General features: G+C 50.3%; 1 pseudogene across 1 annotated transcript; it reads right to left on the bottom strand.

Annotated features, from left to right (window-relative positions):
- Positions 1 to 9,180: 9,180 nt before the first annotated feature.
- LOC308507293 (small ribosomal subunit protein eS17-like) lies at positions 9,181 to 9,589 on the bottom strand (annotated as a pseudogene). The gene has a single exon. The product of its transcript is annotated as a small ribosomal subunit protein eS17-like (transcript).
- Positions 9,590 to 10,473: the final 884 nt, after the last annotated feature.

Genomic DNA, 10,473 nt, shown 5'->3' with positions numbered 1-10,473 from the left:
AGCCATCCAGGAGCTCAGCAGCAGCTCAGCTCAAGGTGCTGTGTTCAATCTTAGTTGCAGGGGGCGGAGCCCACCATCCCTTGCGGGACTCGAGGAGTTGAACCGGCAACCTCGTGGTTGGGAGCCCACTGGCCCATGTGGGAATCAAACCGGCAGCCTTCGGGGTGAGGAGCATGGAGCTCTAACCGCCCGAGCCACCAGGCCGGCCCCTGTACATACAGTTTTGTTGGAACCCAGACACAGCCTTTGGTTCGTACTGTCTGTGACTGCTTTCTTACAATGGCTGAGGTGGAGGTGAGGAGTTCTGAGAGTTCCACACGGCCCCCAAAGACGGAAATATTTAACATCTGGCCATTTCCAGGAACAGTTTGCTGACTCCTGCTGTAACCAAATAAGCAGAGAGGCATAGGGGGCATCCAGTAAGAAAAAGACATGGCTTGGGGAGGGAGGGACGGACCTTGACCCAGGCAAACACAAGTCTTATGGGCCAAATTGAAGGCCAGTTTGGAAAATCTTTGTCTGGGCAGTGTATCACACAGCGTGACTTGTGGGCCCCATTGGGGACGCAGTAGCGTCCCTTTGATGAAGCGTTTTCATGTCACGACTACTAGTGACATGAGACCAACTGGAGGAGACAAGACCAACTGGAGGAGAGTTGAAGAGCAAGAAAGATTCCAGGCGTCTCATCCTCCCCCTGAATACATGCTGCTTCTTCTGGAATATTTAAGGACCATGGCAGAAAGGTCAAGAAGTTAGGCAGTGGGTGATGTTTAAGCGTCGGGAGGTGGCCATCCACTTTTTAAGTACATTCTTGCATCCTTGCCGGATACACAAAAACAGCCCCAGAATGTGACAGTCCTTAGAGTCGGCACTTCCTGGGGGCATCCCCGTTTCCCTGGGAGCAATGACAGCTGTCTCAGCTTCTGCAGATTTCAGACAAGACACACCAGTCCCTGTGATTAAAAGAAAGCATCTTTACCCTGAACACGGAGGAGTAGGAGGACTTGACTGTTAGCAGGTGACTCCCCATTCTTCAGAACACACCCACCCCCGTATGTTTGTCCATCTTGTGCAGAAGGGACGTGCGTGTCTTTCAACATGGCCTCTGAGAACTGCTGTGACCTTTGTCGTCCTCCTTCCTGTAAGTGGAGCTTGGCAGGCGTGTGTCCTCGTGGCTCATTTGCAGAGGTTGATGGTAGAAGAACACGTTCTGTTGGTGCAAGGCGGGAAATGTGCTCTTCCCAAACAACGAGGTCAGTGTTTCTGCAGGGGGCCGCCAGGCTGCTCTCAAGGTGTGGACACTGTCACCATCTTCAGGTGTTCTGGCTTCAGGCCCGCTCTCTGTCCCAGCCAGGGGCCCTGCCTAGAGGAGCACTTTCTAAACTGGCCTCAGACAAAGGGGACCAAGAGGACAAGCATCAGACTGGCTCCTTCTCCAGGTGAGGCTCCAGGCAGAGCAGCCCCTCCCCCATCCCGAGGAGACACCTGTGCCTTCCATCTCCAAATGCAGGGAATGTGAGCGCTTTGAGGCCCCTAGAATACACTGGGCTTCTTGTGAAGGTCAGTGGTCATCAGCAGGGAGCACGAACAGAAAATTTCAAGAGCACAGACAAATCTCACAAGCCTTACTTGGAAATGGGGTGACATGTCTGAGGCATCCAGGCTACTGTGTGGAGAGATGGGGACACAGAATGTCAGGGGACAGGGCTGGAGGCCTTGTAGCCACAGAATGTCCAGGTACGAGCTTCTTCCTTCTGGTAGCCTTCCTTCAGGGGAAAACACTTCTTTTCTCTCTCCCTCCATCTCTCCTTCACTTTTCTTGGGCACTCACCACTCCTTGGCCAGCATACGAACTCCTTTTACGTACACCCCCTCTCCTAATTCTCAAATTACCTTTTGGAAGGTCCAATTACAATCTCATTTGACAGATAAAGACATTAGGATGTGAAATCCGGCCCAAAGCAGTGTAAGACCAGTGTGGCTGGATTCAAACCCAAGCCTGGAGGACTCCACCTCCCTGAGCACTATAGGTACTCCCTGCCCCAAAACACCTGGCCCTGGGGGCCAAATTGCATGCGGCAGCTTGTGCTAATATTACAGGGGAGAGGCTCTGCTGGCAGGGACAGCTGGCCCAGAAAGGGGGGATTCCAGAGAGCACAGCTCCCCAAGATACCCCTCAGATCCCAGGAAATGGATTAATGCTGTCACATCCTGTAGAATGCTCCCTTTGTTGAATTCCTTGGCTCCGGCCAACATTCCAGTCCCATATCAGGCTTCTGAAAAGGAGACACTTCATGTCCCTCTTTGTGCTGTGGTTTTTCTCCTCGGAAGGAGGGGAGAGTTTAAAAGAATCCTCAGTTGTATGTACATGTTTTTTGGGGTTTTGGAAGAGGCCACAACGAGCAGGGTGAGGTTTTGTCCTGAGTCAGGTGACTCAAGCAGAGTAATAGATCCCCCCCAATGCTCTGTGCACCTCAGCAGAGGAGCCGTTCTGCAGACCGGGCTGGGAACGCTGAGAGCTGGCAAAACCTAGCCCCTGCGCATGCCCATGACCGAGCTCCCCGACCCCACACCCGGTGCGTGCCTGCCTTCCACCTTAGTTACTCTCAGAGAACACCCCCATCGCACCAAGTGGGGAACAACCCCCCACCCCCACCTCCAGGGCGGAAGGCAGAGGAGGAACCACCCCCACAAACCAGCACGCCTCTGCTGTCCCTGCCACGACTGGCTGGCTAGACGCCTCATCCCCCGTAGGAGGCTCTCTTGGCCTGTCCACGTGCACATGACAAAATTGTCACATGCCGGTGGGCCTGAGAGGAGCATGAGGTGGAGGAAAGGAAACCCTCTGGTCGGAAGGATGTGCGACTGGCCGACCTTGGGTATCACTTGGAAAACCTCCAGAATTTGGGGGTGCTGGGTCCACTGAAGGAGGCCAGACGTCGGTGGGAGACTCAGACTCTGGGGCATTAGGAAAAGCTGGCAGGGAGTGCTCCCAGGCTGCAGCTAAAGGGAATGCAGTAGGCATGCGGGCCCCAACGTGGAAGAATGTCTGTGCGGTGGGTAAGAGAAAAGGCAAATGGCTGGGCAGCAGGTGGAGCATGAGTTCACAGTGTGGACACCAAAGCCGGAAATGACCCCGCATTCACATGCACAGTGTTGTCTGTACAGACCTGGGTGGCACGCAGCCTGTAGACAGGTCACCGAGGGGAGAGGGAGTAACAAGTATGTAGGCAACATCCTTACTTTTGTTATTCTATGTATTTCTCAATTGCTTGAACTTCTAAAAACAAATATGCATTACTTCTAAAAAATTTTTAATAGCAAAAAAAAAAAAATCCAAAAAGCACAAAGAGAGCCTTTCGGGTGACTACAAAATTCTGGGGGTATAGACCCCAGAATTTTGGCACAGTCAAGGGGATGTCAACAGACTATCTCCCCACCTTTTGGCCTCAAACATCAATGGAGATGTCACCCTACATTGGAATCATTTGACCTTGGGTTTTCATTAATTGATCCTGTTGACAACATGATTAGTCTGCTAAATGTGGATCCAGATGAGGCTTTAAGGACGTGCGGATCTGGGAGGAGGCCATTTTATACCCACACGCACTGTGGCCCTGCTGGACAGGAAGGTGAGGAAGAAAGTTCGTGAGCTGAATCTGATCAAGAGTGTGGTCTGCGTCTGGCATCCACCTGGTCCAAGATGGCGGCTCCAGCTCCAGCCAGAAGAAAGCAGGGAAGGAAAGGAGGGTGTGTTCACCCAAGGAACTGTGTGCACGTTGCCCATTCCAGGTCCACTTACATCCCATAGCCAGACCTTAGTTACAGGGGGTGTTGGCCAGACCTTAGTTACAGGGGACAGTCCAGTCGTTATTCTGCATGGCTGTATATCCAAACAGGAAGTGGAGAGTGACGATGACAGAAAAAGAAGAGATGCGAAAGTGGGGCAACAACTGCCATGGGGGAGGTGTAGGCTCTCTCCTGACAGAAGTGGGGCATGAGGAAAATACAGGGGCATGAGCTGTGCAGGCACCGGTGGCACTGTGACCCTAAAAGGGCTCAACATGGCTGCCTGTGTATTGGGGAAGGTCAGATCTGAAGTCCAAGTTGAGAGTCTCCAGTAAATAAGCAACGTTGTCACGCGGGGAACCCTGCTCGCTGCGCCATTTGTCGTGCAGGGTGTCCGGCGGGGCCTCTTCTCCTGCTCCCCTCATAAGAACGCAGGACATGGTGAGGCCAAAAAGGAACACCCACGGAGCCATAAGTAGGGGAGTCAAACCAATATATTCTCGCTGGCGGCTGGGCTGGAGACACAGGAAGCAGGATCTACATAATCTGCCTAACAGCAGTCCATGCTTGCCAGCCACCATCTTCTTGCTAGCCCCCATTTTTTTTCTGCTAGCGTAGCCACAGCCATTATATTAGTGGCCAATGGCCTACGGGTTACAGCTGATGGCCAACTAGCCACAGCTGCTGGCCATCTGATCACAGTTGATGGCCATTTACTACCCGAGCCAGCACCTTTCTATGTGAGGCCGAGAGCCTGGAAACTGTTTTTTGGGGTTTTGTCCCCACAAACGTCACTCTCTCAGGAGGGAACCCCAGACTGCCTAGACAGGTAAAATTATTTTCTTCTTTGGCAAGAGGTTTTTAATACTAGGAAGGCTTAGAATTAAATATGGAAATGATCGAGTAACCCAACCACAAATAACTAATGTTAGAGGATTAAGTTTACAACAAAAATACAGGGCACGTTTGCTATTTAAAGTGTTTGGAATACCAAGTGAATTTGGCACAGTATAGGACCTGAAATTAGCCTTGTGATTTGGGTTTAGATTGTGATATTGAGTAATTGATTTTTAGACCAGTGATTTAAGTGGAAAATTTGTACAAGATATCAGGACAGAAGAGGACACTTGATATTTACTCCATCCACTCTATTTGTTAGGCTTTGTGGAGCAACTTGGGAAAATTTGCTTCCTGGAGCTATCTAAAGTAATTTTAAAAGATAATTAACTTGGGGCAGCCGGATGGCTCAGTTGGTTAGAGCGCGAGCTCTGAACCACAGGGTTGCCGTGTTCGATTCCCACATGGGCCCGTGAGCTGTGCCCTCCACAGCTGGATTGAAAGAGCAACAACTTGGACTGATGGGCCCTGGAGAAACACACTGTTCCCCAGTATTCCTCAATAAAAATTTTTAAAATGGTAACTTACAAATGCAGTTTAAAATGTTGGAGGGAATCAGATTTATTAGTTTTGCATACGTGATTTATTACATCAGGGAGCTGAATAGTTCAAATTGAGTTGTTCAAATATTAATTGAATTAAATTCCCCTGAAAGCGATATTAAAATTTCCTGACTTTACAATAAAATGATTCAATTTATAGGTTGAACTTTAAAACCCACGGATATTAAAATGTAAATCAATACATTCGATATTAACCTAAAATCAGAAAAATCACCCATGGTCTTTTTGTCACAAAAGCAGCTGCTCTCAAGGACACCCAAAATCTGACACTGACAGTGTTTTCTTCACATGTGCTTTCAGACCTTTGCCCACAGGACACGTCATCCAAGGTCATCCTCCATAGCCTCACCTCTCATCCCAGGCAACTCTCGTTGCCTGCCATTTTCCAGTGTAAAATATGGCTTCCTATTTGAATTCCTTTAAGACTGTGTGAAAATAAGACCCCTTTCCTCTGAATCGGGCTGATTCGAACCCATCCATCTTTCCGGAAAGGCCAGCCATTCGGAGAAGCATTAGTAGCTCCTTTCGAGCTGTCCCCAGACAACCCCAGGCTGAAGGGTGGATGAGCTGCTGAGTTGTGCACGCCCTGGAGCTTAGAGGAAGGACTACGTTGTGACAATCCCTTGACAGGCCTCTGCAACCCCCAAGGGATTGGTAGTAGTGAGAGTCCTTTCTAGGAGCAAAGGTCATGAGGTTATTAAAACTCAGACAATTTTACTGCTAAGTGACTAACTGTTTTTACTGAGCTATTTCCCTCTTATCATATTTGATTTTCAGAACTTGGGAACTGCCCCATGTATCAAAAGTAAAGATGGCAACAAACGTGGTTTCTGTGAATCAACACGCCGGCTGCCTGACTTGTTGCCCTGTGACTAACAGAAACGCCAATCAGCCTTCAGACAAGGCAAGAAACAGGACTACTTTGTTCTGACTGATACGATCTGAGCATTCCCAGGGTTGGGACAAGATTGTTCACACTGGCTTTCCAGTAAGACTCAGGCTTTCTCGAAACCCTGCGATTAAGCTGAGATAAAGCCCTAGACACTTGCCCTTTGCAATTTTCTTCTGCTCTTCCCCCCATCCTTTCCTGAGGCCGCTATCCCATGATTTCTTTCCTTCGGCATCTGCTGAAAAGACAGATTCAACGAAAGCCTGTGTCTTGCTCTGTTACCCCAAATGTTAGCGCCCACCCCAGTGGGCGGCTCGCCTAGAATGCACCCCCGAAACGTTTACCTGGCCCTGCCCGTGGGGTGTAAAGACCCTGCTCCATTGAGCTGTGTGGCACAGAAGGAGCTGGGATCCTTCATCTGTGTCGGTCTTTAGACGCTCTTGGAAGCAGTTCAATACTGTGTACAGGAAAGTGGATAAAAACTGCGTTTTCCGGCAGGGTGCTTGAAGGACCTCCTTTCAGCCCAGGCACTTCCGCCAGAAGACGATTCCTTTGGGGTTAGGCATGGCTTTTCCCTTGCGGGCAACTCCAGAGTGAGTGAGGTCATCCCAGAGCTGCCTACTGGACCCCGACCTGGGGCCTCAGTGTAAGACACGTCTGCACCTGTCTCGGTCACTCTCTGGCCATGTGACCTTGGCTGACCTTAGCCTAGATTTCTCCTCCATAACCAGTGACAGTGACAGTGACAGTCAATATCCAGCAGTCCGTTCTCAGCCACATTGGCACCTTGCGTGGCTTTCTCCTTGTCTCTTGAGTGGAGCATGGTCTCATAGCCCTGTGAGAAGACCACCCAAGGACACCCTGGAGACAGCTAGCAACCCAGTGGGCACCTGCCTTTTGTTCTGACTATTTTCTGTTGATGGAGTATTTGACAACGCTGCTGCGGTTCATACTAACTTGTAGAAAATGGATGGCGATGCAGATGATTCTGTGGTGACCACACAATCGAGTCTGTCCTGCAGCGATGATACTACTTCGTCCACCAGGGGATGAGCACCTGATGAGGGCAGCGTTACACCCTGGGAGGCCTGTGCAATAAGGCGCCATCATTCCAGCACGTCCACTATCGGCGAACATAGGTTCTCATTTCTTTTCTGGCCTTGGAACCAGCTTGACCATCCTGCTGGCTTCCTGATTATTGAGATCAATACACAAGTGAAAAAACAAGAAACAAAAAAGCCAGTGACAGATGCTCACTGTACAAGAGTCATACTGTTGGCTTCTTAATAATTCTGCTCCAGCAAGGGTGTCACTCTTTGGTTTCATCTACCCCAGGGGCCACACCTCCTCCTGTCCTGGTTTATCATCCTCATGTCGACTGCTTTCCCATCTCACCTACACTCACTCCCTAGCAGGACCATCCCATCTCAGAACTTTACAAACCTACGCGAGACTCCAACATTTGTATCTCTCCAGGATAGGCCTCCCCGCCAAATTCTCAACCTGTATATCTGCCCCGTGTCTTACGAGACCTCGTGCGTAACGGGTACAAACAGGGCTCCTGATTACCTGCTGTACCCCAAACTCGCTTCTTCCCTAGCTCTGCACATGACAAATCCATCCTTCTGGTTGTGGAAGCTGAGAGGAAGCAGGCGGTAATGGGCCATCTAACACATCACAGCTTTTTGCAAGTAACACCCACTGTATGTGCTCAGTCACTCCACTCCGCTCACCTGGCTTTCCCCCCTTTGCTGTCTCTCGAACACCATAGCAGAGTCCTGCCCGGATACCCTGACTCACTCACACTCCACAGCCAACGCGTGGGAAATCCTGCTGGCTCCACCTTCGTGCCGGATCCACGCCTAGCTGTCTCACCATCCTGCCTCATTACCTAGTCCAAGTCCCCATCCTCTCACCTGTGTCTGGCCTCTCGAGAGCCCATGTCCTTCTATAAAAGTGATTCTCGGGGCCGGCCCGGTGGCGCAGGCGGTTAGAGCTCCATGCTCCTAACTCCGAAGGCTGCCGGTTCGATTCCCACATGGGCCAGTGGTCTCTCAACAAAAAAAAAAAAAAAAAAAAAAAAAAAAAAAGAACAAAATGGTATTAAAAAAAAAAAAAAAGTGATTCTCTTGCTGCCCTCGGTTCAAACCCTTCACACGAAGCAAAAGTCGAAGTCCTTTCAATGGCCTGCAGAGCCACAGATCTGTTGTTCTCAAACTAGCAATCACCCAACATCAGCTGGAGGGCCAGCACCCCTGCAGGCTCCTGGGACCCACTTCCAGAGCTTCTGGTTCCCAGAGTAGATTTGGGGTCCTGGTAATCTGAATTTCTACCAAGTTCCCAGGGGAAGTTGCTGCTGGTGGTCTTTGTCCTCTGTGACCGGTTCTCCTGTGTGGTCATCCGTTACCTCTGTGGCCACCCCCATGGAGCACACCTCCTAGCATTCACGCCCCTGTGTGCTCGCCTCCTCTGGAATCTGGCTGGCCCTGTGATTCATGTTAATTATAGAATTGGCCACTTGTGGGCCTAAGCCTTAAGAAGACTTGGCAGCCTCCACTTTTGCTCTCTTGGACTCTCTGAGCCACCGCAAAAGAAGACCGGCTAGTCTGGCTGAGAGTTACATGGAGACCGCTCCTGGAAAGGGCACGAAGGGGAGAGAGGCCTGGGACTACATGGAGACAGAAGAGCCCAGCATTCCAGCATCCCCATCCTGGCCAGCCCTCAGCTGACATGCCAGCTAACTGCAGCCACACCAGGGACCACTGGAAAGACCAGCGAAAGAGCCACCCAGATGAGCCCAGCCCAGATGGCAGACTCGAGAGAAAAAAAAAAGGGTTATTGCTTTTAGCTATGATGTTCTGGGTCATTTGTCACTCTCTACTCCCTTCTCATCTCAGCTCCTGCTGTTGTCCCTGTCACTCACTTCCTTCCAACACTAGTTTTTTTAATGCTTCTCAAGTACCATCAACAATGTCCGGCCTCAGGACTTTTTTTTTTGGTTGTCCATGGTTTATTGAAACTATGACAGCACAGAAGGAAGATTCAAATGGCTCCACGAGGTGTTTTGAAATTCATCCCAACTGTAGGCTGAGTGACCTGTAGGTTGGACACACTACCAAAGTCCAAGAGTTTCAGCATTTTCTTAGTGTCTGGATGAACTTCAATGATCTCCTGATCCAGGGCTGAGACCTCAGGAACATAATTATCTCTCCTTTCTCTCTCCTCTTCCTGCAGCTTGATGGAGATACCTCTTACCGGGCCTCTCTGAATCTGCTTCATCAGATGTGTGACATAGCCAGCTATTTTGTTGCAGAGCCTTCTTGCTTGGAATGATGGCGATCTCCTCTCACACATGCTTGTCGGTGTGGAAGTCATTGCCCAGGTGCGTGTAGTACTTCTCGATGATGACCTGGGCCACCTTCTTCACGGTCTTAGTGCAAACGTGGCCCATCTTGGCGGGTCCCTGGTGAAAGAGCTGGCCTCAGGACTTTTGCACGTGCTTTTCTTCAACCTGAATTTCTCTTCCCCCAGCTAGCTGTTCGGGGCATTCTCTCACTTCTTTATCTCTTGCTCAAATCTCACCTGAACATCCAGTTTAAAATTATGACCCTCCAAACAATCTCTCTTCCTCTTTCAACCTTCTCTTTCCCAAAGGACTTACCTCTGTTCCACATAAGACAGATTGCTGCTTGTCTGTGTGTGTCTGTTTACTCCCCTTTCTCAGGGTCCATAGCAGTGCACAGCACACTGTAGGCACTTAGGAAAGAAATATTTTAGGAAGGAGGGAAGGAAGGGAGAGAGGGAGGGAGGGAGGAGGGAGGGTAGGAGGGAGGAAAGAAATAAAGAAGAAAGGAAGGAAGGAAGGAAGGAAGGAAGGAAGGAAGGAAGGAAGGAAAGAAGGAAGAAGGGAAGGAGGGAGGACAGGAGGGAGGGAGGGAAGAAGGGAAGAAAGAAAGAAGGAAGGAAGGAAAAAAGGAAGGAAGGGAGGAAGGAAGGGAGGAAGGAAGCCCCACCTACGGGCTGTTACATAAAGCATGTGGCAGGTTGGCCAGTGCATCACAGAACACCCATAAGATAAATGTTCCCATTCCATAGATTTCCCTCTCTAATGAGTGAGGCAATCAGCATGAGAACTGAGGCCAGGGAGGCAGGTGACAAAGCAGGAAGGCCCAGAGCAGGGGATAGGGTACTGGAGATGGGTTTGACCTTCCCCGGGTTTTCCCTGGGACAGGCCGGGCCCCAGCGTTGGCTCTTGTCCTGACTAACGGAAAAAGCCTTCCCCCTTGCTCTTGGCAAATCCAAGGCTTCTCCTGAATCCAGCTGGCTTGCGGGCCT

Source organism: Rhinolophus hipposideros (assembly GCF_964194185.1).
Source record: "Rhinolophus hipposideros genome assembly, chromosome: 2".
Lineage (NCBI taxonomy): Eukaryota > Metazoa > Chordata > Mammalia > Chiroptera > Rhinolophidae > Rhinolophus > Rhinolophus hipposideros.
This window is presented reverse-complemented; position numbering and strand designations above follow the sequence as displayed.